The following is a 27,515-nucleotide window of genomic DNA, read 5'->3' as shown; positions in this document are numbered from 1 at the left end:
ACAGTGGCAAATATCAATAAAATGAAAATTTTATTAGTATAACTATACTTAACATTTTCTTAATATTATTAAAAAATAGTACATATTTTGAGCTATATTAAGTTATAGTTATGTTTCAATAATTTTTATTTAGCTTTGCTTTATTTGTATTAAAATTTTATTCAGTATAATTTTAATTGTATAATGAAATTTATATTCTAATAAAACTTATTTACTAACATAAAATATGATTTTTTTTTCAATTTTCAGTTCATTGAGTCCGATTATTATTGTAATCACTCAGTTAGAACATAGAACTTCATCAGCTTTAAAATTGATCAGTAATAAAAACAGATAGCTAAAATATTGATGGGTTGACATGACATGCTTTAGCACTTATCAAAATTATTGCTCGTTTTGGTAAAATGAGCCTTATGTTTATTAAACACATTTAAAAAATACTCACAACTCCTTTAGATAAAACAAAACAATGAAAACTACATTTTCTTTAGAAAAATTTATAAAATAGATAAATACATAAAATCAGTATACCAATTTAAATAAAATTTAACAAAACAAGTTTATAGTTGAATGTTAACAAACAATTAAACAAATATCAATACAGATAAGTATATTTAAAAAATGAAATGCATACTTTTACAATTAAACTTCAATGAAAAATGAATAGTAAAAGTAATATTTATTTAATTATATACAAGGAAATATATTAAAAAAAAGTAATGAAATTCTGGTAAAAACTTCCGTTGAATAACAAAAAATTTAATGGTTTCAAATATAAAATAGCAGATGGAAAATTGAGTTAGATAAACAATTCTAAAACAAATTCTTATCTAAAGATTTAATAAGTAAATTCTAATACATATAAATAAGAACAGACATATACAAACCAAATGAACCACTTTTAAATCTCAAATGAAAGATTACTAAACAAGACTATATGCATTTAACTATGAACTAAGTAATGTCTTTTTAAACAGTGTTTTTGAGTAAATCTTTTTTTACAAATCTTACATTCAAACGGGCGTTCACCAGTATGTATCCTGAAATGAACTTGAAGATTTTGTTTACTCACAAAACCCTTTTTACATACATGACAAAAATAATTATTCATTTTAGAAATCTCATGTTTTTCAATACCAAGTTCTCCCGTGGTGGAATAAAAAGAATGTAGATTGATATTTTTATCTTTAGTAGAATTTACATATAGTGAATCTGAAAGAAAAGTAAAAAATGTGTAATTAATATGATTAGTAAATCTTAGAGGCAAAATTACTTTCAACTTTTTGACACCATAAAAATGAGATCATTAATAATCATATAATAAAGTATATAAAAGTTATGAAGTGAAATCAAAGAAAATTTAAAGGGCATTTAATCACTAAAAAATGCCCATAAGCAAAAAATATAATTATTGGTAACACAAAATATTATTGAAAATAGTACAGAGACAATGATGAGAAGAAAAAAAATTCAAACATCAGAAACCACCCTACCGAACAGTATTAAATTATTTGATCAAATAAAAAAAAGTGTGTTTTTAAACAAATTGCAACAAGCACTAAAATAATTTTAAATGATTAGTATTTTAATTATGATAATAACTGCTAATGTTGAGCTATGATTACAAGTAAATTATCACTACGATCGCATTTAAAAAAAATTCACAACAAAAAGGTACATTTAAAAATGAATGGGATACTTTTAGGATAAATTTCTATTGAAAAATGAGAAACATAAGTATACAATAAGGATACATTTAAGTATACATAAGTAAGTTCTACTTTTAATTTTAATAAGAAACTGGCAAGTATAGAAAAAAAATCTCTCTACTTTTTTTTTTTTTTTGAATGAGAAATAACAATGGTTTAAATTGAACTAAAAATGGGATTTGTGAGAATAAGTTTGACAAACAATTTTAAAATAAAATTTTACTGAAATTACAATAAAGAAGTTCTCTAGTGTGAATCCTGAAATGAACTTGAAGATTTCATCTAGTATTAAATCTTTTCCAACGCATGTAAAGAAAAAATTAGCTTCTTTATAAATATCAAGTGTACATGCCTTTGAACAAAAACAGAAGATCACAAATTCTACAAAAAAAAGTGAGATAAACATTAAATCTGAAAAATGAAAAAAAAAAAAAAAATGTTGTAATATAATAAGTAAATCTTTGGGTAAAGGAATGTTTCCTTTTTAAAATTTTTTTGGCACATAATATGTTAACAATAAAATTACAAAGGGACATATTAAAACTTTAACAAGTCATAAATGCAATATTTTCTATTCAATAATGAATTAGTTAAGTAGTGAAATACATTTAATTATTCAAATTAAAAATCAGAAGACTCTTATTACTCATTTTATCAGACATGTGACTCAATTAGAATAAAGAATACTTCAATGGAATGCTGATGGAAAATTATCAAGTTAAGAGACCTTGAGTAGAAACACAAGGTTTTAAATTTGTATGGAAAATTTTTTCTGAGAAACATTAAGCTTTTCTACACCAAATTACTGAACTTTTTAAAAATATTGAAAATCACAAACCTTTTTTTAGAAATTGTAGAAAAAAACAGAATAATAAATTTGGAAATATCAACTGAAATTGTAGTTTTAGGTAAGAATAATAGAATGAATCAAGATGAAAAAGATTTATTTATTCATGCTTTTAAAAATTTAACATTTTTAAGTAGTACTCTTAATTTATGAAAATAAAAAATTTTATAAAAATTTCAAATAATTAGAGAAAAGCAACATGTATAAATTAATGATGATAATAGCATTGAAAAAGGAAGAATGGTAAATATTAACTTTAAAAATGAATACTCTACAGCTAAATAAGAACCATTAAAATTTTTGAAAATTTTACATAATTTCTGCACTGTTGTTTCGAAGTGTGGGAAGCTAGACTAAGGCTTAGATTTCAAATATCTGCCATTTGTACAAATAAATAGTTTGAACTTAAGAGCTGCATACCTGAAAAACAAAATAAATACAGTTATAGTATCACAAGATTATTTTCATTAAAAATTAAGATATGCATAAAAATATAAATGCATAAGATTAGTAACATTTCCAACACCAATTGATTTAGATACAAATGAATTTGAACAAAAGATAGATAAAAACAAACAGACATGATAGTTCATGGTACTCTAACTAGAAAATTGATTTACAAATTAAAAGTTAAAAAGAGAAAAAAATCATATAAGAGAAAACTCATTTCTTTTTTAAACTAAAACTTAGTCATAATACATGAATTATCTATTATCACATCCTGTTAACGGCATAGGCTTACAAAAAATGAAAAAGGATTATGGTTATAAAAAACAAAGCCTTGAGATAGTACTCAAAAAAGAAACATTCTCGAACATATAAATATTGGTATCTATATAGCATTACTACAATCATCATAGAATTTTCGAACTTGCAAAAAATTTAACAAAGAATATGTTGTGGTTTGTCAGGGGGTGACAACCTTTTGAATTTGCCGATATCTATGCGTTTTTAAGTTTCTCATGGTCCATTAACCAGAACTCACCAAAGCTTGGCAATTACTCAGCAGAATTGATAAGGCAATCTTCCTAAAGTTGCCAATCAATTTAAATTAATGAAAAATAACTATCTAAGTGAAGTTACCCTATTTCTCAAGACTTTAAATACTTGGACAAATATAATGCAAAGATTTCCATCTGGCACCCATAATAAATAAATAGTTTTTTAGTGATTATGTTATTCAAGTTTGCTAAGGTATGTTTTATCTACAAGAGCATATTTATTAAAAAGTATCTTCAAATTAAAAAGCAAGTAAATTCACAGGGTTCCCACTCTATGATGAGATTGAAATTCAAGGACTTTCCAAGGACCTCAACAAAATTTTCAAGGACCTTAATCTAAGACCAATTTTAAAAATTATTCTCCTCTATTTTACTAGAAGCAACAATGCTTGTTGTGGCAATAATTAATTTCAAATATAATACCTAAATGCTTTGCCTATATAAAGAGAAGAGAGTATATGTATTATGGACTAAAATTTATATTTTTTTAAAAACAACCCTACTGGTTTTACATATTAATTCACAAAATCATTTTCAGCATAATCTATAACTAATGGTAATGAGGTGTTAATGGTGAAATCCTTTAATCCTGTGTATTTCCATGTGAAGGCTGCATGAAAGACAGAGCTAAATCTTAGGTATTCCATATTCCATGACTATTCCATAACCCCCTCCTCTCCTCTATTAAACATCGTTTCTGAAATTATTCATCCATAACTTACACAACCTTCTCTAAATGTTATGCAGCAACAATTCTTTCTGAAAATAAAAATTAGAAGGAACATATCCCATTTTCACCATGTTTAAAAGTATTATTCGTTATGTGTAATCCACAACTGCCAATGAATATGACCTGGTGGGAATATTTCTCTTAATTCACACTGAAGCTTCTAATAGAATTTCCAATTGACATAGGGTCCATCCATGGATAATTGAAGTATTTTAGAGAGCTTTTAACCATCATCCATGCATTTGTAAAAAGAGGACAAAATATTTTCTGCAGTTCCATGACCCATAAATTGGGAGGTAAGATACTTAGTGCAAACTTTATTATCAATTCCTTACCATAATGTCCATCTGCTTAGATGGTAGAGACTGATTTAACGTCTCATCAAAGAGTAGTGTAGCAATCAACATTCTTCAGCTCATTTATAAGAATCCCTTTAAAGTATAGTGCCAATCCAAAGGAGCCCAAATAGGCTCACTTTGTGGCACTACAAAAAAATTGTCTCGCTATACAGCTATCAGCAAACATTTTGGAGAACAATTTACTAATCCCTTCACAGGAGTTACATAAATAATTACTAGTGATGCACTTCAGATTCCAGAGAATTTCAGCATCAAGCACATTCCTTTTGAAGACAATGTTACCTCGGCCACTAAAGTTTCTGTTTCACATGGGGCACACGATGTTGAAGGAGTATTTACACCAGATGAATTAAATGTTGATGTCTTTGGAAAAAGAGAACTCAAGGCATGAGACTGCTTTTTTGTTTTACCTTTCTTTCATGTGTGATTTAAGAGCAGATTCTTCTATTTTCGCGATATTGATCTCCTTCATGCATAATCGGCACTTGACTTTGAACTTCTTTTTGGGCATCGATAAAATCCATTCTTTATAAGCTTGATTATCCATCCATTGGGGATTAAAATAGCACTTCCCAGGCATAACTAGTCTAAACTACATAACACAAATACGAAGCCGTGCCTTTGCGAATACGCTTTACAATAAAGTTTTGAAATGACGCAAACGTAAGGACAAGTGCGGATGGTAAAACGGCAAATTTATTGAAAACTACAAGGTACATATTGTTACGAAATTCGAGATTATTCCAGTTTCGATAAGAAAAGAGAAGATCTAAGCATATGCGACAGAAGATGAAGTGGAGTCTCGCCCCGAACGCATTGATTGTCTGCTGTGCTCCACGCGCTTGGCAGACACCAAGACACTAGGCCCGGTTAGAAACGGTGGCGTTAAAAAACACGTGAGAGAGCTCGGGAACAAAACAGAAAGAACAAGAAAGATCCGCGGGTGTTTTATAAAAAGGGCCGCCGGCAGTTTTGGACAAATTCAAGGACCTAAGACGTTTTTCAAGCACTTTCAAGGACCTAAATTTAGCAAAAAAAAATTCAAGGACTTTCAAGGACTCTCAAGGACCGTGGGAACCCTGATTCAGCTGTTCCATTTATTTATTAATATATTATTTTCAATTTTTTTGATCTATCTAAATAAAAAAAAAGTTTAATTTATTATTTTGTGACTTTAATGCTATGGCAAAATAAGTATCAAAATGAGATTAATTTCAATTACAAAAACCGGTCAGTGGCACTTCGAAGATTGCGCTTTGCCTGACCAGATACCAATAATCTTTGACTGCATAATCTTAATTATTTTTCAAATTTGGATTAAAGAGTATAATCTATTTCTTCGTTTTTTAAGGCAGTCTAAGACCTCTCCAACCCGCTACCGCCATGCCATCTGGTCCTATCCAAAGCAATGCTTTTAGAATTTTTTGTCATCTTCAGCTGAATTAAGCAGTGGAGTACCTTTATCTTGACGTTCTGATTTTCAAAATTTGAATCCTTTATTGCATAGCTAAACAGAATAAGCATGTAAAAAGATTAACATTTCATATGATTTTTGGGCTGATTGTTAAATATGATGTTGTTTAAATAAAAGGACAAAAATATATCAGAGTAACAGTTTAAATATTGGTTTATATTTCTTATAATATTAGCAACATTAAACAATTCATCAAAGAATCACATAGAATTCTTCGCTTGAGTTTTATCGTTCTCAATAAGATATACTATATATAAATCAAAGATATTCAATTAAATAAAGTAGAAAAACACATATTTGAAGCATTTCAAGCTTGGGATGTTGTTTTGTTTATTTTGCGGAGCTAAGCGGATAGACAATTGAAAAATAATGAGTTCTTACAGTTGCTAGTATGTTATATGTCAATTTTTTAAGAACAAGTAATATAAAAATATTCTACTTCGGTCGAAAAAGTGTAAACAGTTGAAACAAAGACAATTCCGAACAGAAAGCATATTTATGGTTTCACTTGATTTTTGCTTATAGCTTGCTAATACAAAAGTAAATTTGTTAGCTGCGTTTTTGTTGCTTTGAATACACACAATGGAAAAATAAGTCGTATTGTAAAAGAAAAAATTAATGAGTGAAAAATATTCGACCGAGAAAGACTCTCAAATCAGGTTTAATCTCGCTAATCGTATTTTAATAGAATCATTGGATTGAACCAATAAATAGAAAACAGAGCACAAAACTTTCCATTTGTCAAGGGCCACTGTCCCTGAATGCGGTTCATGAGTTTCCGATTGCCGCTGAGAAAAATAAAGCACCTGATTGGGTTTTCATTCGCTCTCGACGGCAATAAAAAGTGCGTAACCGTAATTAGTGAGAATCGTCCTTCAGTATTGCTTGTTTAGGGACTATCCATAAATATGCGATTGCGACGCTTGAATACGCATCTGGGGAGAAGAACGGTTCTACGTCTTGACCTTCTCCTGTTTTCCTCCCCCGCTGCTCAGTTGTATTGATTGTATTACGATATTTCCCCCTTCTATAATATTTTTCGCATTTAATTCTCAAAAACGCTTTCTAAAAATTTTTACGACGTTTTCTTTAAAAGCTATGTTGAATGTAGTTTTGAGCTTCGTATAGCTTCCTTCCGTTTTTAATCTATTTGAAAATCAAGGCAGAAACTTACGCACTTCCTTCTCCTATGACTATCCACGCGCTAATGATGAAAGCATGAGAATATATATATATATATATATATATAGCATAAATAAATAAATACAAAAAAAAAGAAAAAAAACGAGGAAAATTAAGAAAAACAATAAGTTTTTTTTCCTGCGCATAAGTTGCAAGTAAATAGAACTCGATAGAATAAAATAAGTTCAGTGTGCAGAGAAAATGTATTCCATGTTTTCTCTACATTTTGAACTTTTAGCGATTTTTGTTTCTATTAGTGATATAAATTTCTAATTAAAATGTTCTCTGATTTAAAATAGTCTGCCGAATCAGCTGAAATAAATTCCTAGCAGTTTTTTGCACATTTCAAATATTAAAAGCCAAATTAGTAGCTGTTTGTATCATATATTATAAAAGTGGTTAAAATATAAAATTCAAACTGCATTACCCAAAATTAACAGTTATGTTTTTAAAGACTTCCTATTTAAATTTTTATCAATGTAAAATTCAGTCCTAGTTAAATAATATTAGCCGCTAATTCAATATTCTTTTATTAATCTAAATTAATATGAATGTAATATCATATTTCCAATTTTAAATTAATTTAAATATTACATCAAGTTGGTTAAATTGAGTTCTGCATTGGTTTTCTGAATTTACATGCCCTTCTGCTAAGCAGGCATCTCTTTTTAGCGAACATAAAATTGTCTTCATTTAGTGTCTTGAGAGTTTACACCTTGCAAAGGCATCCCTGAATTAAAATGCGTTATACCAAAATCAGTTATTTCATATTGATTATTAAGAAACTATACGGATACATGGGTTTCCAAAATTAGAATTGCTTTTATGAGTATTTTAAAGTTTACTGTATATCTGAATAAGGTTGTTTCGAAGATAAGTGTTATTAAGAAAATTATAATTAAAGCAACAAATATAAATGAAATGGTCAATATTAAGCTTTATTTTAATTTAATTTCAAAAGTATTTAATTTAAATAAGTATTTAAAAACTATAAAACTGAAGTCTTACAGCAGTTAAGGCAGTTTTTATTTTAATTTAATTTCAAAAGTATTCAATTTAAATAAGTATTTAAAAACTATAAAACTGAAGTCTTAGAGCAGCTAAGGCAAGCAGCTAAGCAGTTAGAGCAGCAAATAATATGATATTTTTATAACTACTATGAGTTTGCAACTGTTACTTATGTCTGTTAGGCCAAGTTTAGTCTATCTAAAGCCAGCGCAGTCTACGCTTGCTTTGAAAATGGTGGATAACGTCAATATGGAGAAAAGATACAGTTTTCTGAAAATAAAAACGTTTGTGGTCTAATTTTTTAATATTTAAAAACTTACTCCAATGCTGCATTACCCGGGCAAATAAAAAATCTTAAAAACTGGGAAGCAGTGGATTTTGATAATTTTCATCTAAGTAGGAAAATGTCACCAAATTGGCCATATTTAAAAAAGTTAAATAACTTTAAAAATATTTAAGTTATTTGTCTGTTGTAAAGCCCGGATAATTCTTTACTGCCAGATAATAAACATAGTTTAAATCATTGCATTGCTTCAAGCGCAAGACACTTAAACTATGGCTTTTTATTTTCCTCGGCGAAAGAACTTCGTAAAACAGCGTTAAGTTTTGTATTAATTCATCACACTTTTTTGTTTAAGTACTGCAAATTTTTAAAGCAGTTAAAGTTTGCTTGAAGAGCAACGAGATGACAAAACGCATAAAAATATTCTAATAATCTTATTGCTAAATACAATATACCGATAATAACTTTTAATTATATATTTCAATGTTATTCATGTTAATGTATCTTTCTTATATTTATTCATTTTCAATGGGAAGAAATATTTTCACAAATAAGAATCCTTTTTATTTTCAAAAAGAGATCGAGTGCGAGTGCAATATTTTTGGAGCAAAGTCAACCAGATATTTGGACGTAGTGAATGGGAATAAGGGTTTTCATAAACATATTTCTTTCAATGGAGGAACGCAGTGTCCCACATTGATTGGTTAGCCACCAAGCTTCGTCAAGTGCGTTCTAAATTATACAGTTAGTAGTTATGTGTACCGAGTCTTCATTCAGAGTATAAACCGGGTTCGGGTACTTGATACCGGTAACTGAAATTAACTGTCCGGTTCGGGTAATAAAAATTTACTGGTACATCTCTAAATATTAGTCTGGTGAAGAGACCAAAGGTTTCACACTAATGAGGAGTTTCAACGCTTTTATTAGTGAGGAAATATCGCAACTTTCTCCCTTCTTAGGTATACAAAAAATAAATAAATAAAAAAATAAAATAAAGCTAATTTTAAAGAATTAATAGAAAGGAAACTTTGGGATTTTTTAAATATTTTTTTTGAATAGCGCAATTCGTTAAAAACTGTTTTCATGTTAAAATAAAAGGGAAACATTTTCTGAAAATGCCCATATATGTCTCAAAACATTGAAAGAATACTTTTAAAATAGCTTTATTTTGTCCAAAATACGACACTTCCAGAGTACGCATTAAAGAAATAATAGAGGGGAGAATTTGAGATTTTTTAAAAACTATTTTGAAAAGCTCGATTCTTTTAAAACTGCTTTTATGTTAAAATGTGAGCTTAAAATTTTCTGAAGATTCCCATATATATCTTAAAACACTGAAAGAATAATTTCGAAATAGTTTAATAATTTTACAGATCATTTTTGTAATTAAATCATGTTGTTTTTTACTGTTACTTTTTGTGGTCCAACAAAGGTTAAAAGTAAATAAACCCTAGTAAGATTAAATTATTTTAAGAGGTTAACTTTTGTCAACCATTCATTACTACTTTCTTCCAAGTCGCTGAAAATTCTAGGACACTCACTTTCTCTCTCTCTCTCTCTCTCTCTTTTTTTTTTTTTTTTTAAGTAGCTCTTATCTTGAGAGCTTTAGTTTAAGTTTAAATAATTTTCTCAGGAAGCAAAATTGTGACTGTCAAAACCTATTCTTCCGTAGATTGAAAAAGACTTTCAGAGAAAAGTTTAATTAATTTAAACAAGCTCTCGGTTTACATTAATTCTTGAAATGCCAGAGCTAATCCTGATTAAAGTTAATCTGACATGTTCTTGTCAAGTTGTCAGTTCATTATTTTCCTTTCTCTCCTATAAAGTCTATATTTTTTTTAAACTTTACAAACTAAACGATTTTATAACAAAAGATGTGTTAGATTTCTCTGAATAAAATAATTTTTAACTTGAATGCTACCTTGTTGTGCTACCATATATATATATATATATATATATATATATATATATATATATATATATATATATATATATATATATATATATATATATATATATATATATATATATATAGCTCAATAAAGACCAAAAGAATAAAGGAAAAGAGAGATTGACAAAGTATATTAATAATGATAATAATAATAAGTATAAGAAAAATAATAATAAGTTTTATTTACTGTGTATAAGCTAGCTGTAAATACATAGAATTCAGAAAATAAGTGAAAAATATAGAAGAAACTTTGAAAAAAGTATAAAGAAATTTTAAAACAGAAGGAAAAAAATTATTAAAGAAAATTTTTTAAAAATATTCGCAAACTTAAAATTAAAAAAAAAAAGAAAAACTGAAAAGCCGGAAAATTAAATAAGGAAAATATATAATCATATCATCAGCTCACACGATAATATGCGAAAAAAAGAATGCTTTCTAATATTGTATTACTGTAGTAGAAGCAAAATACTATATCTTCATAATATTGTGAAGAGCACCAAAAAGATTTTTGGCCACGGATTTGCTAGAATTGAATTTGCATTTGGAACAAAATGTAAATTTAGTTAAATTTTTTTTTTAGTTATAACATACAATCAACTCAACGATTTTACATAGAATTTAATTACATTAGTTATATATCCATTGTTTTTTTAATTAAATTTTTGAAGAGTTTGTCAATTTGCTTTTTCGTTAAATTAACTTTACTATAAATTCTTTTAAGATTTTTCATTTTAATTAAAAATGATAATTGAATAAATGCTTTTAGAAACATTAGAATTCCATGTAATTACACTGGTTATCATAAATTAAGGAAAAATCACAAAAATAGCGATAACTCTTTCAAAAGTAAGCCAAACCGTGCAAAATTTGCATATGTTGTCCACTAAGAGTAGCTGAGTAAAATTGCAATATGCAAATTAGTGGCGCTGCACTCGGCTTACGTCATCTGCCTGGAGCATAAAAGTCCAAGTTTGAGAGAAAGCACACAAATTTTACTGTGATTGCGACATTGAAAATCTGAGATAGCCAATTCGTAATAATGACCTCTAGGCATCATTTGCCTGAAGAACTACGATGGAGAGCCATCGGGAGACTAGAGGCAGGGCAGAGTCAATCAGAAGTGGCCAGATGGCTAAATGTGAGTCCATCTGTGGTTCATAGACTTTGGAGGCAATTTCAAACCACAGATTCGGCATCTAGGAGGTTCAGTCAAGGACGGCCAACTGTTACGACCAGTGCCGATGACCGATATTTGACATTAAGTGCACGCAGGAATAGAACCGCTACTCCGACACATCTTAGATCCTCTCTTGCTGCAGCCACCGGAAGGTTGGTGTCAACGTCAACTGTGCGCAGAAGGCTCCACGAAGGTGGTCTGTATGCGAGACGACCAGCCATTTGCGTGCCGCTCACATCACGCCATAGGAGAGACCGTTTGCAGTGGGCCCGACAACATGTCCACTGGACGTCAGATCAATGGAGGCCTGTTCTCTTTACGGATGAGTCCAGGTTTAGTCTAGAAAGTGACAGTAGACGTTATTTGATATGGAGAGAACCTGGGACCCGTTATCATCCATCAAACATCCGTGAAAGAGATGCATACGGAAGAGGCAGTGTCTGTGTTTGGGGAGGCATATCCTTAGGAGGGCGCACATACCTCCATGTCTTTCCAAGGGGAACCGTGAATGCTCAGGTTTATCGAGACAACATCCTTGATGCTTATGTGCGCCCATATGCCGGGGCAATTGGTGATTGCTTCCTGTTACAGGACGATAATGCAAGACCACACAGAGCTCGCATTGTTGATGATTATCTTCAACAGGAAACAATTACTCGCATGGAGTGGCCAGCTCGATCCCCGGACTTGAATCCTATCGAGCACGTTTGGGATGCTCTAGGGAGGCGTGTATCTGCCATCAATCCGCCCCCTCAGACCCTTGCCACGCTTGCAACTGCTTTACAAGAGCAATGGCTCTCACTTCCTATTGAACTGATAGACCGCATAATTGAAAGCATCACACATCGCTGTTTGTGCTGTATTGCTTCTAGAGGCAATCATATTCCATATTAAAGGTACTTTTTCTATTGCAAACCGATACTTCCAATTTGTTTATTTTATACATGTGCTAATTTCTATACTACTATTAATGTCTGATAATTTCTTTTTATGTTGTTTAATACCTTACTATGTGTTGTATATTGTGGGTAAGTTTCATAAAATTCCATGTGTAATTTCTTGAGTTATCGCGATTTTTGTGAATTTTCCTTAATTTATGATAACCAGTGTAGTTTATTTATATTAAATTTAAAATAACTTCTTTTATCGTATAAATCAACTATGCAGATATTTTCTACTTTTTTAATACTTAAATCCGAAAAATTAAAATTAATATTATCGTCATAATAACGACGCAAGATTTCCTCGGAGTAAATATTATTTAACAAAATTGCATAATTTTTGAAAATTAAAGAGTATTAAATCATCACTAAATCTAAGAACAAGTTTAATATTAAGAGTGTAATTTCTTTCTTCATAACTAGTGTAAAAACAAGTTAGCTAAGAGTGATGGATAATTAGATCCTCGAGGTATTCTATCAATTTGAACAAAAATATGTTTTCCATTGTAAAGATAATTTTTAAAAAGACAAAAATTAATCAGAATTTCTCAATAATCAAAATCGCAGTGAAAGATATTTTTATAATCATAGTAATAACTCAAAAGAACATCTTTTAGTTCAAAAATGGATATGTTAATGAAGAGATCTTGGCAATGTTATTATTGTAGAAGTTAGTTAGTTAGCAATATAGAATTAATTTTATTTTGTTTAATAAATTCTAAAATATAGGTCAATTATAGTGATATAATCTAAGAAAAGCTTTCTTAAATAATATTGTTAATAATTTTATTTAAGTATTTGGAGAAAATGGTGCCAGGTTTAGTGTAAGAATTAGACCCATGTGTGATTGTTTTAAATTTAATAGGAATAATAGGAAATTTTGAAACTGATTATTAAGTATGAAAATTGTATATTATTAGTTTTAATTTTTATCCTCTTATATAAAGCTAAAATTTTTTTAATGGAAATAATATTATTTAAAAGTTTAACATGAAATTTTTTACAGAAGACTGCATATTTATTGTCAGCTGTGTCTGAGGGGTAGGACTGTAGTTTCTAAATTGATTGATTAATTTTAGGTCAATATATATATATATATATATATATATATATATATATATATTTACCAGAAAATTTATTTTCCTAATTCTTCTATTCATGAAAAAAAATCATCTGCTCTGACCCTGACCCTGTCATTGATGATTTGAACCTGATTCCAATTAAGGGTTATAAAGTGGTGTGGATGTCTTGCTTTACACGGGTTCCTTACGACTTGCTTTCACATTGTACACTGATTTAGGTTTACTTATTTTTAATACAAGTAATCATGAGTTAGAGGTTAAAAAAGAATAAGCTTACTTTGTTTCTTTTCTTTTTTTCGATAATTGAATTTCGTAACATTTAGTTCTGACCAAATGTAATAGATTTTCTTTCTCTTTTCAAAACAATTGGTATCGTTTTTCTGTCCCATTCGATCTCTTGACACTTTCGTTAAAATTGAAGGGGGGCTTTGTCGGATTTTCTTTTATCTGAAACATATTATCTTCTTTTCTCCTTGATGACTAAAACTAAAAATCTTTTTCATTTGTCGCCAATAATAACTTTTTCTTTTTGATAACAAAGACTGATAAATTATTTTTTTCTTTAATTTGAGGTGTATTATCACCTTTTCCCTTCGAACAAAACTCAGTATTTTTGTTATTTTGAGACACATTACCATATTAACACCTCTACTGCTGCATCATAAAAACTAAGCATTCTTTTTAAATTTGGGACTTATTACCATATTATTACCTTAACTGCTCTGCAATAAAAACTAAGCCTTTTTTATTTATTTTAAGACACATTATCTTATTACCACCTTTACTGCTCGACAATAAAAACTAAGCATTTTTTATTTATTTTGAGATACATTATCTGATTACCACCTTTACTGCTCGACAATAAAAACTAAGCATTTTTTATTTATTTTAAGACACATTATCTTATTACTACCTTTACTGCTCGACAATAAAAACTAAGCATTTTTTATTTATTTTGAGATACATTATCTTATTACCACATTAACTGCTCGACAATAAAAACTAAGCATTTTTTATTTATTTTAAGACACATTATCTTATTACCACCTTTACTGTTCGACAATAAAAACTAAGCATTTATTTTTTATTTTGAGACATATTATCTTATTACCATCTTTACAATTTGGGATGTGGAAATATGCTAATATTAAAATATATGTTCAGAATGATACGTTCCCAGTTTTCTTTTTTTCCTTTTTTTTTCTTGGAGAATATATTTTGCCTGTAATTGAATATAATTCAATTAGACTAGAACAATTTTTCTTTATTTAGCAAATTTTTCTTTGTAATTAAAGAAATGCTTCGGATCACCTGGTATTCATTAATTAAAAATTAGATACAAAAGGCTAGATACACGGAAATCTTAGTTTTAATTTCTAGTGGATAAAAGAAGACAATAAAGGAAAATAATTTAAAAAAATAGCGAAGGGTGTAATTAATTATTCAAATTATTCGAAGTCTGTGAACTAAGGTATCGTTTCTGTCTGCCATTCAGTGAAACTATATGTTTAGTTTTCTCTTGAAAAAGCTTATAAAAAGTACATTTTGTGTGTTCAAACTTTATTTAAAATTTTTTTTTTATTTGCATAATTGAACTTGTTACAATTTATTTGAGAAAAACTTTTATCGAATTTTTGCTTTGAATTAAGAATTAAGTAAGAAGGAGTTTTAAAGGTTCATGTTTTTATGTAAATTTTTGAGTAACGATATGCAAATAAGCTATTTATGAAAAATGAAAATATTAACACTCATAATTAAAAATGTCTAATAATATAAACTTAATATGTACTATTTATTTTCTTGATTCGTGAAACAATGTAATTAATTTCATAATCTGAGACAAAGATTACTTCATTTATGACAGTTCATTGCAGTTAGATCAATTTAAAATTCTCAAGTTCTTAAAAATGCATCGAGACTATCATGAAAGGAACCTCAAAGATATTGAAAAGATCAAAGACGAATAATTAATTTGAAATTTTTTCATTTTAAAATAGACGACGGAGGAACTATTTTATGAACTTTTACGGTGCTTTTTCTATCGACAAACTTATTGAAATCAACACTAACAATTTCGTTAGAAATCTTGTTAGTTTTTAAAATTTTTTTTTGCATTTGTAATGTAAGCAGTAAAAAAAAAAAAAATCTTTGAATTACTTTTGTTCTAGTGATGGGATTTACAACTTATAATTTGTAAACTGTACTGTTAAAAAAAAAAAAAAAAAAAAAAAAAAAAAAAAAAAAAAAAAAAAAAAACGTAGCTTTTTCGGAATTTCTCCGTATATTTAACGGTTTTTCTCCGTTTTACATCCAAATTACAAACGGGTAAAAATCGACATGTCGGTTTGCGCTCCCTAGTGCAACTTTACCTTTTCTTCTATCATTTTACTATTATTTCCTGTACTTCCTCTTACTTTTTAGCAATTACTGAACAGCGTATAAATAAAACTGCAAATCGACTTTATTGTAAAATTGATATAAAATTGAAACGATCACAATTTTTTACTAATAAAACACTTGAGCGTCAGTGGATCGGAGAACAAAGCGCGCCGCTCGATGAAATGACTGAGGTCCGAATCCCAGCGATGGCTGGTCGATACAAATTCTGCCAACATATAATATTCCCATCTGGTGCGAGTACAGATTTACTTTGTTACTTTCACGGAGAAAACTTGTTCCCATGTGCTAATAGCCCACTTAAGGCCTGTTTACACGGTCCAATTTCTTGAATCCGAGAAATTGGACGGATTTCTCTGTCCAAGAAATTGGATGATTCGTTGACACTATCCAAGTTCTTGAATGTCGATGATTCGTTGAAAGAAAAACTTGCGCATGCGCATTGTTCATATTCAACATTATAAAATAATACTTACATAAGTTTAAAATTACTAAATAAATTCAAATAAAATCATAATAACACAAATAAACCGCAACAGATCAATTTATTTGCACTAAAATATAGGAAAACAGACAAGAAGATGACATAATTTGCTGCCTGATTGTTGACGTCACAAAACGTAAGACGCTGATTGGTTAAGGGAGAAAAAACTTGGATGGAAAGTAGAACATGCTCTACTATCGTCCAAGAAGTTGGACCAAGTTGTTGGATGTTTGTTTACACGATCAAAGCTCAAAGCAAAACAAGTTTCCATCAATATCAATCAATCTCTGTCCAAGAAATTGGATCGTTTAAGCAGGCCTTTAGACCACAGATTTATGTTTGTTATAAAAACTTGTTTTATTAATGGAAAAAACCGATCTGATTACGAACTTTCGTCGTAATTAAGGAAAAAACTCGTTTTCGCATGGTTAAAAATTATAGAGCCTACGAATTTACTTCGTAAATTTTACCGTTTTGCACAATTATTCCAACTGCCGGTTTATAATAGTAAATTTTACGGGATTTTTATTTTTTATTTCTTTTGCAGTGAACATGATTCAAAAGGAATACTTTAAATGGAATTATTTAGAGCAGGAAAAACATTTAAAATGCATCATCAAACAAAGCGTACTTTTTTTAAAGTAAAGTTACTTTTTCTTGACTGATAGGGATTTTTGACCCTCGAAATATTGAGGGTAGCCACTGTATAGTTAATTATCAGAGTAGTTCAGGTAGGAGAATTAGATTATCGAAATGTAGAGTTCGTTAATGTTAATTTATTTTGTGCCAATTTAGTCGAATCTCGAACTACTTAAAAAAATCAAATATTTTTTTCGCATAAAAAGAAGAATCATTGATCTGAAGATAGTTTCATAAAAGAAATATTTTTTTATAATCTCTATTTATTTTTAAACTTTTATTTTGGCAAAAACTAAAGTCATTTTAATAACGACTGAATTTTTTTTGTGTACCTTTTAAAACAACGTAATTTTGAATAATAAAATTCAATATTTACGCGAGAAATGTGGGTTATTTTCTATAAAAAAAAATTAGACTGAGCTAATTTAACATAAGTTTAAAAAATCAAAAAACCTTACTACTTAATCCTGAGAGAGCAATAAACTGTTCTAATTTGAGAAAATTTTGGTGTTCGAGTATTATGGTTCTGCGTATTCTGAGCAAGTGTGTACATGAGCAAAAAATATTATTTTTGTTTGAAATGACTTTGAAACAAAAAGTGTTGAAGGGTTTGTAAAAATTGAGTATCTGATTTCACATATGTTTTAAAAATCAAAAAGCCTTATTACTTAATACTGAGAGAATAATAAACTATTTTTCAAATTTAAGAAAATGTGGTGTCTGAGTAATATGATTTTGCTCATTCAGAGTAAGTCTGTACGTAAGCAAAGAATATTATTTAAGAATTAATTGATTTCACATATGATTAAAAAATAAAAAAATCTTATTACTTAATGCTGAGAGAACTATAAATTATTTTCCTCAATTTAATAAAATGTGGTTTCTGAGTGGTTTTCCGTATTCTGAGCAAGTTTGTACTCAAGCAAAAAGCATTATTTCAGATTGAACTGATTATGAAAAAAAAAGTCTCTGAAGGCGCTATGAAAATTGCTGACCTGGTATTACATACGTTTTAAAAAATCATGAAAACTCTCTAAATGCTGAGAGAACAATGTAATTAATATTTTTCTATTTTAAAAAATGCAAGGTCCCAAGTAATGAATTTTATCATTGCAACATTGCCGTTATTATAAATGCTTTAGAGTTATTAATTAAGCCTTGTCAACCAAAGTTGTTCTTTTTCGTTATTGCTTAAAAATATTTTTTTTGCTTATTTATGTAAGAAAATTAACTTTCTACTTGTTAAGCATTTCAGCAATTTTTACCTTTTAATGATTAGACGATGAATTTATTCCCAATTATTATTTAGTTATTGGAAATTCCGTTCGATAGTTCACTCAGAATTTTTTCTTCGAAAGAAAAATATGGCATAAATTGATATTGGTTCATATGCATATTTTAGTAGAAAAGTTTAATCCAGAGCATGTTAAAGGTTATTTTTAGGAATTAAAGGGGAAAAACAGATTTAATTACCCTATGGAGACATTGAGAAGCTGTTTGAAGAACATCTTTTTTAATTAATTAAAAACTGTTTTGTTTAGAGGCTTAGTAGACTAAAATAACATTGACAAAATAGATTTGCACATTAAGTGATAGTGGATTGCTTGTTATGTGCTAATTATTATGAACGAGAAAGAAAACACTGATTTAAATTTAAGGCTTTTAAATGGTTTAATTTTAAAATTTTTTGAAGGAAAATTTCTTAAAATGTTGTTCAATTGTTGTTCCTTCATGTGCTTAAAGTTTGATTAAAATGCTTTTTTTTATCATATTAGAAAGCAAAGAAAATATGCTTCATTTTTGTTTTTCAATCTATATATATAAAAATAAGTGTGTGTGTGTCCTTTATAGACTCCTAAACCATCCGACCGAAAGCAATGAAACTTGACTTACATATATTTCAAAGCACGAGGAAGGTCACTGTTGACGTTAGGACTTTCTGCAATAAACCGTTCCAGCATGATGAGCGAAAACTGAAATAGGATTTTCTGATTGACTAAGTGTTAGCCATTGTTTTAAATTTACCGATTCAGATTTTCACATATATAAAGATAACATCAGTAATAAGTGCTAGCTTATAGCTCTATTAGATGAAAAAAATAGTTTATTTCACGCATTTAAATAGTTAATTATTTTATATTCGCTACGTCAGAAAAATTCAATGTAAGGCTCCAATTCGCGATCTCAACGAACTATAGGGGGCGTTGTTGTATGAGACGCTTACCTGCGATTTCCATATGAACCGTCATTCAGTTACTCTGGAGACGTCGTTAATGTAGCGTGTAGCATTGCAACGTTCCTTCTTTAATGTGGCTTATTAAATTTAAAAAAGAAAAATGCTTGATCTTCTTTCTTGTACAACCGAAAACAAAATGGTATCTCTTTTTATTAGAGAAGGAATATCCAAAACACATCGGAAAAATATTTGTACATTAACAGAAAAAAATATGTATATTCTTATAAGAGTTAAAACCTAATGCCCGAGAAATAGTATTACTAAATGTAATGATATAACATGAAAGGCCCATTTAAACTTTACATTCTATAGTTTTAAGAATCATATTAGTTCAAAAATTAAAATGAACAAAAAGTATACATAAGCCTCATAATTTTATGAAATTTAATTTTGTAAACAACGTTTTTTGACAACAATTTTTATCAAAAAATTTCAAGTTTCAATAAAAATCATTATTTAGAAACTAAGAAACGTAAAATAAAGAATGCTGACGAAACAAAAACAAAAAAAAAAAACAATTCTTTTTTGTTGCCATTTTTAGTGCTACGAATATTCGTCTTTGGGATTTGCCAAAAACAAAACAAGATGCAATTTTATTTTTTCAGGAGGGAAATATTTTACCGAAAAAACGAAAATGTACCAATTCCCACAACATAAAACTTTATCTTGGCAAACGTACGTTTTGGAAATGTTATTTCATTTGGAATCTTATTCATCAGAGTTCATATGGCGATATGATTGTTTTGAATCTATGCTAAACTCTATATCGGCTCATTTTCCACCGAAATCCAATTAACTATTTTGATTTTAAATAAAGTGTTTTATTTTATGAACTGTCGCAAAAATTTTAAGTGTAGATTGGCGGCACTTAAAAACCGCCAAATCTGTAGCGGCGGTGGCGTTAATACGTCGTAAGTACCGAATTTTTATTCCATACTTTTCTGAATCATATTATTTCAAACATTGGAATACATAATGTTATACCATTTAATTTTTCAAAAGTATTTTGAGAACAATTTTTATCAAAAAATTATAAACTAAAAAACGGAAAATAAAGAATTCTTAGGATAAAAAAAACGATTTTAAGAATTATTAACATTGAAATAAAAACTTTCATATTGTTTCTTTTTTTATTATTCTTATAGTTCTTAATCAGACGTAAAAAACCATTCTGTAGAGAACCATCATCAAATAAAAAAAAAAATATTTACAAGCAAATTTTTTATTGTAAAAATCATTGCACTTACCTGATTTATGATTCCCGGAGAATTCCAAAATGATAAGTTCCTTGTTTGAAAACTTTATTCTCAAATAATAGATACATAGTTTATCCCTTCGTTACTTTTAGATAACATACTACACAGCAAAATTTTATAATTGATATGAATTTGAATATGTAGCTAAAAACAGAATAGCTGAATTCTAGTTGAACTTATTCTTTCAAAATTAAAAAAAACTTACCAAGAAAACGATTTAAATTAATTAAGAATCAGCACAAATGGCACTATTTCAAGTAACTTGGATAATTTTTTATTGTTGTTTTCCGAATTATATGGATACAGAAATATATACTATTCTATAACGAAGAAGAATATGCTATAACTATTACAATTCTGGATGTTCTGAATTCATATTTATTCACTGGAATGACGAAAGCAATGTTGACTTCACTTTAATTCGTAATGAATTGAAGACAGAAGAAATGCATTTTACCTTAATACACACATCTGTAACAGTATCCGAAATCGGAAGTCATCAGTTGCAAGTTTGTTGATAATAGAAATTAAAAATTATTGAGGAATTTTTCTTCAAATGTTTGGCGTGTTCTGTTCCTGAAAGATTTACTAATATTCTGGAGATTTTTTTCAAGTTCTTCGGCCTTTTCCTTAGGGAAATTTTGTTTCTTATTTGCTGCTAAAAAATGGCGTCTGATTCAGTCAATGACTTTGATGGAACTAAATGAAAACGTGATAAATTAATGTCCGATATTTACAGGCTCCCGCTAGACGGCGTACTCGAGCGTTGCGATCGCGAATACTATCAATTCTAATTCAGGGGCTCTAATTCAATGATTATTACTTGGTAGCATGCGTGGTCTACGTCACCAAATTTATACTTTGTCTGATACCACGCTCTCTTATTTTATTTATATTAATTCTTTTAAACGTGTTTCTAAAAAATTACTCATTTAAAACCAACTGTAATGGAATAGAAAAAAATTATGTATTGAAAAGCATAATTAATGGGAAAGTGGTACTAATTCGCTTAGGAGAAACATAAAAAATCAAATCCAATGAGGTTTATTTACACCAATGATGCTTAATTCATGTGTATTTATTGATATAAAAAAAGTAATTTCTGAACTAAAAAGCAAAAGTAAGGAAAAGGATACTTATTCGCGTTTTGGGTAACCGTAAAAAATCTAACACTAATAAAAAATCTGACACTATAAAAATTGATACTAATGCTCAATTAATATTGATAATGTGTATTAATTGAAATAAAAGAAAATGAGCTATGTGTTAAAAGTCAAGCTCATGGAAGAAAGATTAATAGGAAATTAATTTAAGTAAACCGTAAAAAATCGCCATTCACAGATGGAGCTTAATTCATATGTATCACTGATGGTAATATGCACTACTACTGGTATTATGGTAATTGGCGAATTGGTTTTGATAAGAATTCTACAACGGGTTTTCCGTAGTTTCAGAATTTTTTCTTCTTCCAGTGGTAGCTAAGATAGTGTATTAATATTTTAATGAATTAGAATTAAAATAACTTTTTTCTATCACTACTTATAAATATTTTATCAGTAAATTAAAGGTCAGATAAAGAAATGGTCATGCTCTAAAATCCTTATGAAGTTCTAATGTTTTTTGTCTTATTATTTTTTAAGAAATTCGACTTTAGTTGGCGGCCACTGATAAATAAATATAAATTCAAATGTTGAAGGGGTACGTAATAAATACCAAATCTACTGATATATATATAAAATATTATATTGATCTGTTTGGAGATTATTAAAACTGCACCAATACTAAACAGGTTCAGTAGCGATATTTTGGAATTAAATGTTTTACGGCCCCTCGTATCTGAGAAAATCACTTAATAGTGGTTAATTTTAACTGTCATGAATTGGCCGAGATTCATCATGCCAAGCATCATGCGAAGTGATGCTAATAACATTTTATCTTTATTCCAATAATATAAATTACGAACAACGAGCTTTTCTTACTTCAATAACTTAAAGCCCCCGAAGATCACAGCATATAAAAAAATTATTTTAGCTACATTAATTGCAAAACATAGTGGACGAAGTGACATTTTCAGAACGAAAAAAAAGAAGTTGTATCCGAATTATTTTATTACCAATTTATTAGAAGGTGGGATTAATAATTCTTTGCTTTATTTGATTTACCACTGCCTATTTTGAAATAAAAATCATGCAAGCATACTAAAAACTAATTTGGATTGGCTATGTACCTACCCATATTGAAGCAACCACTTTATGTTATTTTCTTTCATTCACCTGGTTCTTCCATAAAGCTCTTTAATTATGTCGATATATGCCTTTCAGTTTTGAAAATGATTGCGTTGTGTTTCTCAGTACTGATTTATTGATTCTTTCCTTTTTTTTATTCACCCCGAGCGAAGAACGGGTATTTAGCTAGTATTATATAAATTTTTAAATTCAAATCATGTATAAATAATGATATCATATCTAAAAAGGATAATTATATCAATGCATGCAGATTGTGTTTCAGCAATCATACTGCTTTTCGAGAAAATTAAGAAATAAGATTTTTTTCTGCTCAAAATGAACTGAATAAAATGAAAACTGAATTAAATAATAAATAATAATAATACAATAAAAAATAATAAAATGAGAAATGATAAAATAAGAAATAATAATAATGAAGTAATAAATAATATTAATAAAATAGGAAATAATAATAATAAAATAAAAAATAATAATAAAAAACAATAATAATAAATAAGAAATAATAATGATAAAATAAGGAATAATAATAAAAAAATAAGAAATAATAATAAAAAATAATAATAAATAATAAATAATGATAATAAAATACGGAATAATAATAATAAAATAAGAAACAATAATAATAAAATAAGCAATAATAATAATAGAATAAGAAAACTGAATAAAATAATAAACAACAATAATAAATTAAGAAATAATAATAAACTAAGAAAACTAAATAAAATAAGAAATAATAATAATAAAATAAAGCATAATAATAATAAAATAAAAGAACTGAATAAAAAAAAAAGAAATATTAAAAAAAAATCTAGGTTTTTTTTAAAATTTCAATAAACATAACTTTGAAAAAAATTAAGAACGTAACTGGAGCCATTTTGGCACATATTTAAAAAAAAATAATGGATTTTTCTCAATTGTAAGTATCGTATAAGAAATAATCTGAAACGCATCACTCTTATTCTTTCACGGAGGTTGTCATTTACAGACTGAAACATTTTCCAGTAAAGATAGAAAAAGAGTTTTACACTCACATTTTTCGCCATTTTTTTTAATTTAAGTATCATCTACATTTTTACTGCTTGTTGGCTAATTTGGTTTATACTTTTGAATAAAAGGAAGAATAAAAGGAAAGAATAGAGGAAAAAGAAGAATAAAAGAAAGCTTCTAAGATATATCTTTTACTATTTCAAGAGGCCCTTCCTCTCCCAATCGAACTCAACTGCCGAAGGGATGGAGAGGGAAAATTCTAAATATTCTTTTAATCATTTTCATTTAACTTTCACAAATAAACTGCAGATGGATAATTCTTCTATTTGGAAGTATCTTTCGATACAAAGCTGCCAATCAATCACAATTTGAAATGAAAAGCGTGCTGTATTTTTGAGTCTCTATTACATTTTTTCTGACAAAATTATGGCAATACAATTCTGCAACCAAAAAGTTTTTTATAGATAGTTAAATAGTATACATTTTCCTGATTTTAGATTATTATCTTTGTTTATGTGTAATTAAAGTAAAGATTTCTTTAGCTCCTTCGAAATTGGTTTTCATCAATTTTAACTTTAATAAAATAAAATTTTAAAAAAATCTAAAAACTGCTAGTCGCGCAGTTTTAAATTACTTACTCATAACCACAAATCGAATTATTTTATTGCTTTGGAAAGAAAATTCATAAATCACTCTAAAAATTATCAAGTGTTATTTCTTCTAATCTAATAAAGTCAATCCTTATTTTCTACTTTTTTTGACATTGTGCTATCTAATAATACCATATCATCAAATGTTAAGTATAAAAAAATATCAAGAAAATAGAAATTAAAAATTTAACCTAACATCCATGTTGGCGTGGGAAAAGGCCTTTAAAGGGAAATTTTTACGACGTAATTTGCTTTTTGTAGATGTAACTTTGTAATAGATTTGCCAGCATGTTTTAGATTAAAAGTATGACAAGAAGTATTGTCAATAAGTTAACTGCAAATCACACATCCTTAATTTTCCTTAATGTGTTTTTAATCTTATAACCAAAAGTGACCTTCACTTTTGGAGAAGAGTTTTCATGGGAGGAATATGTCTTTTTATTTTATATACATTGGCCTCTATCATTTAAATTCACGACTTACTTGCAAAAATTACTTTCAAATCAATATTTTTCTAATTGCAGTTAGTCTTAATCGATTCAGCAATTCACTATAGAGCAAAAATTCTACTATCAGATCTCTATTCGTTTCAATAATTGCAAAGTCCTCATCACATGGTATAACCCAGAATTAGTGCTCAATTTCTTTAAATCAATCGGAATCGATCAGAGCTTACAAGAATCTGGAAAAGTAAGAATTTTTTTTAAATTGGGCATTCATTTCTTCTTTACTTTTGTAATTAGGTCTAATGCTGGCATTATTGATGTTACCGATGCATTAGGTCTAATACTGGTACTAAAATTGAAATTTTCTCATTTAATTCTCTAGAAAAAGTTTATTGAGATGAATAAGTGTTTTTGTAACACATACATTGCCCTCTGGCATTTCCAATGATTAACTATCTGCAATTGCTTTCAGATCTTTGCTTTTATGATTATAGTGAGTCTTAATCAATTCAGCAATACTTAAAATAGATCAAAAGTTATATAATGAGATCTCATTTCCTTTTAACAATTGCGAAGTCCCCATTGCAAGGTATAGCCCCGAACTAGTTCATTACTTCTTATTTATCAGAAAAAGTTATCTGTATCTTTAAATCGATCAGAATCTAGAGGAGCTAACAAGACTCTGGAAGGGTTGAGAAATTTTCTTTTGGAAAGTTCTCTTTTCTTTCTTTCTTTTTGTTACTTATATAACTAGGTCTAATGCTGGCAGTATTGCTGGAGTCTGCAAACTCTGGCTCATTTTAATAGAAATTTCTTTTGTAAAAGTCGCTATTTTCTCACTTAACAATACACTACTAAAAGAATTCGCAGTATTATTTACAGAAGCCTACTGTAAGTCAGGCATTGATGTTAAAACGCTGGCAAAATTTAGCGAAATACGATTATTTTTAATTATTTTGTCACGGTTGTGACAAAAAAAAAAGAAACAGGTAACTAGAGAGTTTCCCGAATAAAGTAAAAACTCTATGAAGAAACTATTATTCGACAATAAAGTTTAGTTTTCTTAAGCGGTGGTTTGAAATTAAACATGCTTATAGATGTATCTATGATATGATAGTTTAAGATAATGTTTTGAATGTTCATTACCAAGAATGATTTGCGTGTTATTCCTTGCCAATAACGAGACATTTTTGCATTCAAAAATTAGAAGTAATTGTGATTTTTAATGCTTTTGTTTGAAACCTAGTGACATTATTTTTTGTAAACACGTTATGGCAAATATTTTTCTGAATTTTAAAGTTATTTGGAAGAAGAGAAATAGTTTATGCAATCATAATGCTTAAATAATATTTCTTATTTCCTATGAATCACTGTCAAATTTTTTTCTTCCTGACATTATGGTAAAGCAACCGACAGTAGTCTGACCATCCGATTAACCATGCGGATTATGGTTAGGGACATTTCTTAACCTTTACGGTCTTGAAACTGTTTATAACTGATACAGTTAAAAAACCATGAATACAAAACTATACGGTTTTGTAACCATCTACAACTAGCATAGCTTCTATACCATAAAAATAAAACTTAAACGGAAATTGAAGGTCTGTGGTGCGGCGCTATTTATGCATGAACGATAGTTTCTTATTCTAATAGTCTACTAGGGTAACCGATTAAAAAAGAGCAAGATTCAGTAACTTTTCATGTATTGAAGTAATGGAAGAAATATTATCGTATCAACTCTGAGGTTCGATTCCTTGTTCATAAGATTAAGCGATTAGCCCTCTTAGCTACTATATGTACCCAGCTTCACAGAACAAAATGGCACCATAAAATGGGCCTAGTAGTCGCGGGTGAATCTCTGTTTGTTAAGTACAAACAATTAATAAACGTTTTTCTCATCGAATATTTTTTATAGTTATTTAACCGTTTTAATTAAATATGGTAAGAAAAACAATAAATTGCTATTGAACCATTTTTATCGAAAAATTTTAAAGTGTACATATTCAAATATTTATCTTCAAATTTAGAAGAGTAAATGGCGCATATGCTTCTCTTCTCCGTGACACCCGTTTCCTTTCGTATAATATTAATAATTCAGTAAGTAATTCCACGCATTAAGTTTACATCATTCATTCTCTAGATGTGCTGACATTTGAATCTTTAATAATAAAACGAGGAGTTTGTCTGTGTGTGTCTTTCCTGCGACTCCATTACAGTTTATGTTAGGGTTCTTAAATGTTAGTCAATCAATTGAGCAGTGAATGAAAGGGGCAAGTTTAGTTCTCAATGCTAAAATTCGTTTGAAAATTTCAGTTAGTTTTTTTGGGAGAAATTTTCGAAAAGGAATTTTCCTCATAGGTTAAACATTAGGCATTGTTATAAATGAAACTATATAGACGGTACTTTTTTTCTTCTTTAAATACTCAAAAG

General features: G+C 28.5%; 1 long non-coding RNA gene across 1 annotated transcript; it reads right to left on the bottom strand.

Moving 5' to 3' along the window:
* Positions 1–1,011: 1,011 nt before the first annotated feature.
* Positions 1,012–6,600, bottom strand: LOC122271469 (uncharacterized). The gene is made up of 3 exons (XR_006226388.2): positions 6,502–6,600; positions 2,870–2,976; positions 1,012–1,212 (listed from the first exon to the last, which is right to left on the bottom strand). It is a non-coding gene; the product is annotated as an uncharacterized LOC122271469 (long non-coding RNA).
* Positions 6,601–27,515: the final 20,915 nt, after the last annotated feature.

This window comes from Parasteatoda tepidariorum, chromosome 4 (assembly GCF_982258835.1).
Source record: "Parasteatoda tepidariorum strain Cologne lab strain chromosome 4, Ptep-v5.0, whole genome shotgun sequence".
Classification (NCBI taxonomy): Eukaryota; Metazoa; Arthropoda; class Arachnida; order Araneae; family Theridiidae; genus Parasteatoda; species Parasteatoda tepidariorum.
The sequence above is the reverse complement of the archived record's forward strand: the minus strand, read 5'-3'. Positions and strand labels throughout refer to the sequence as shown.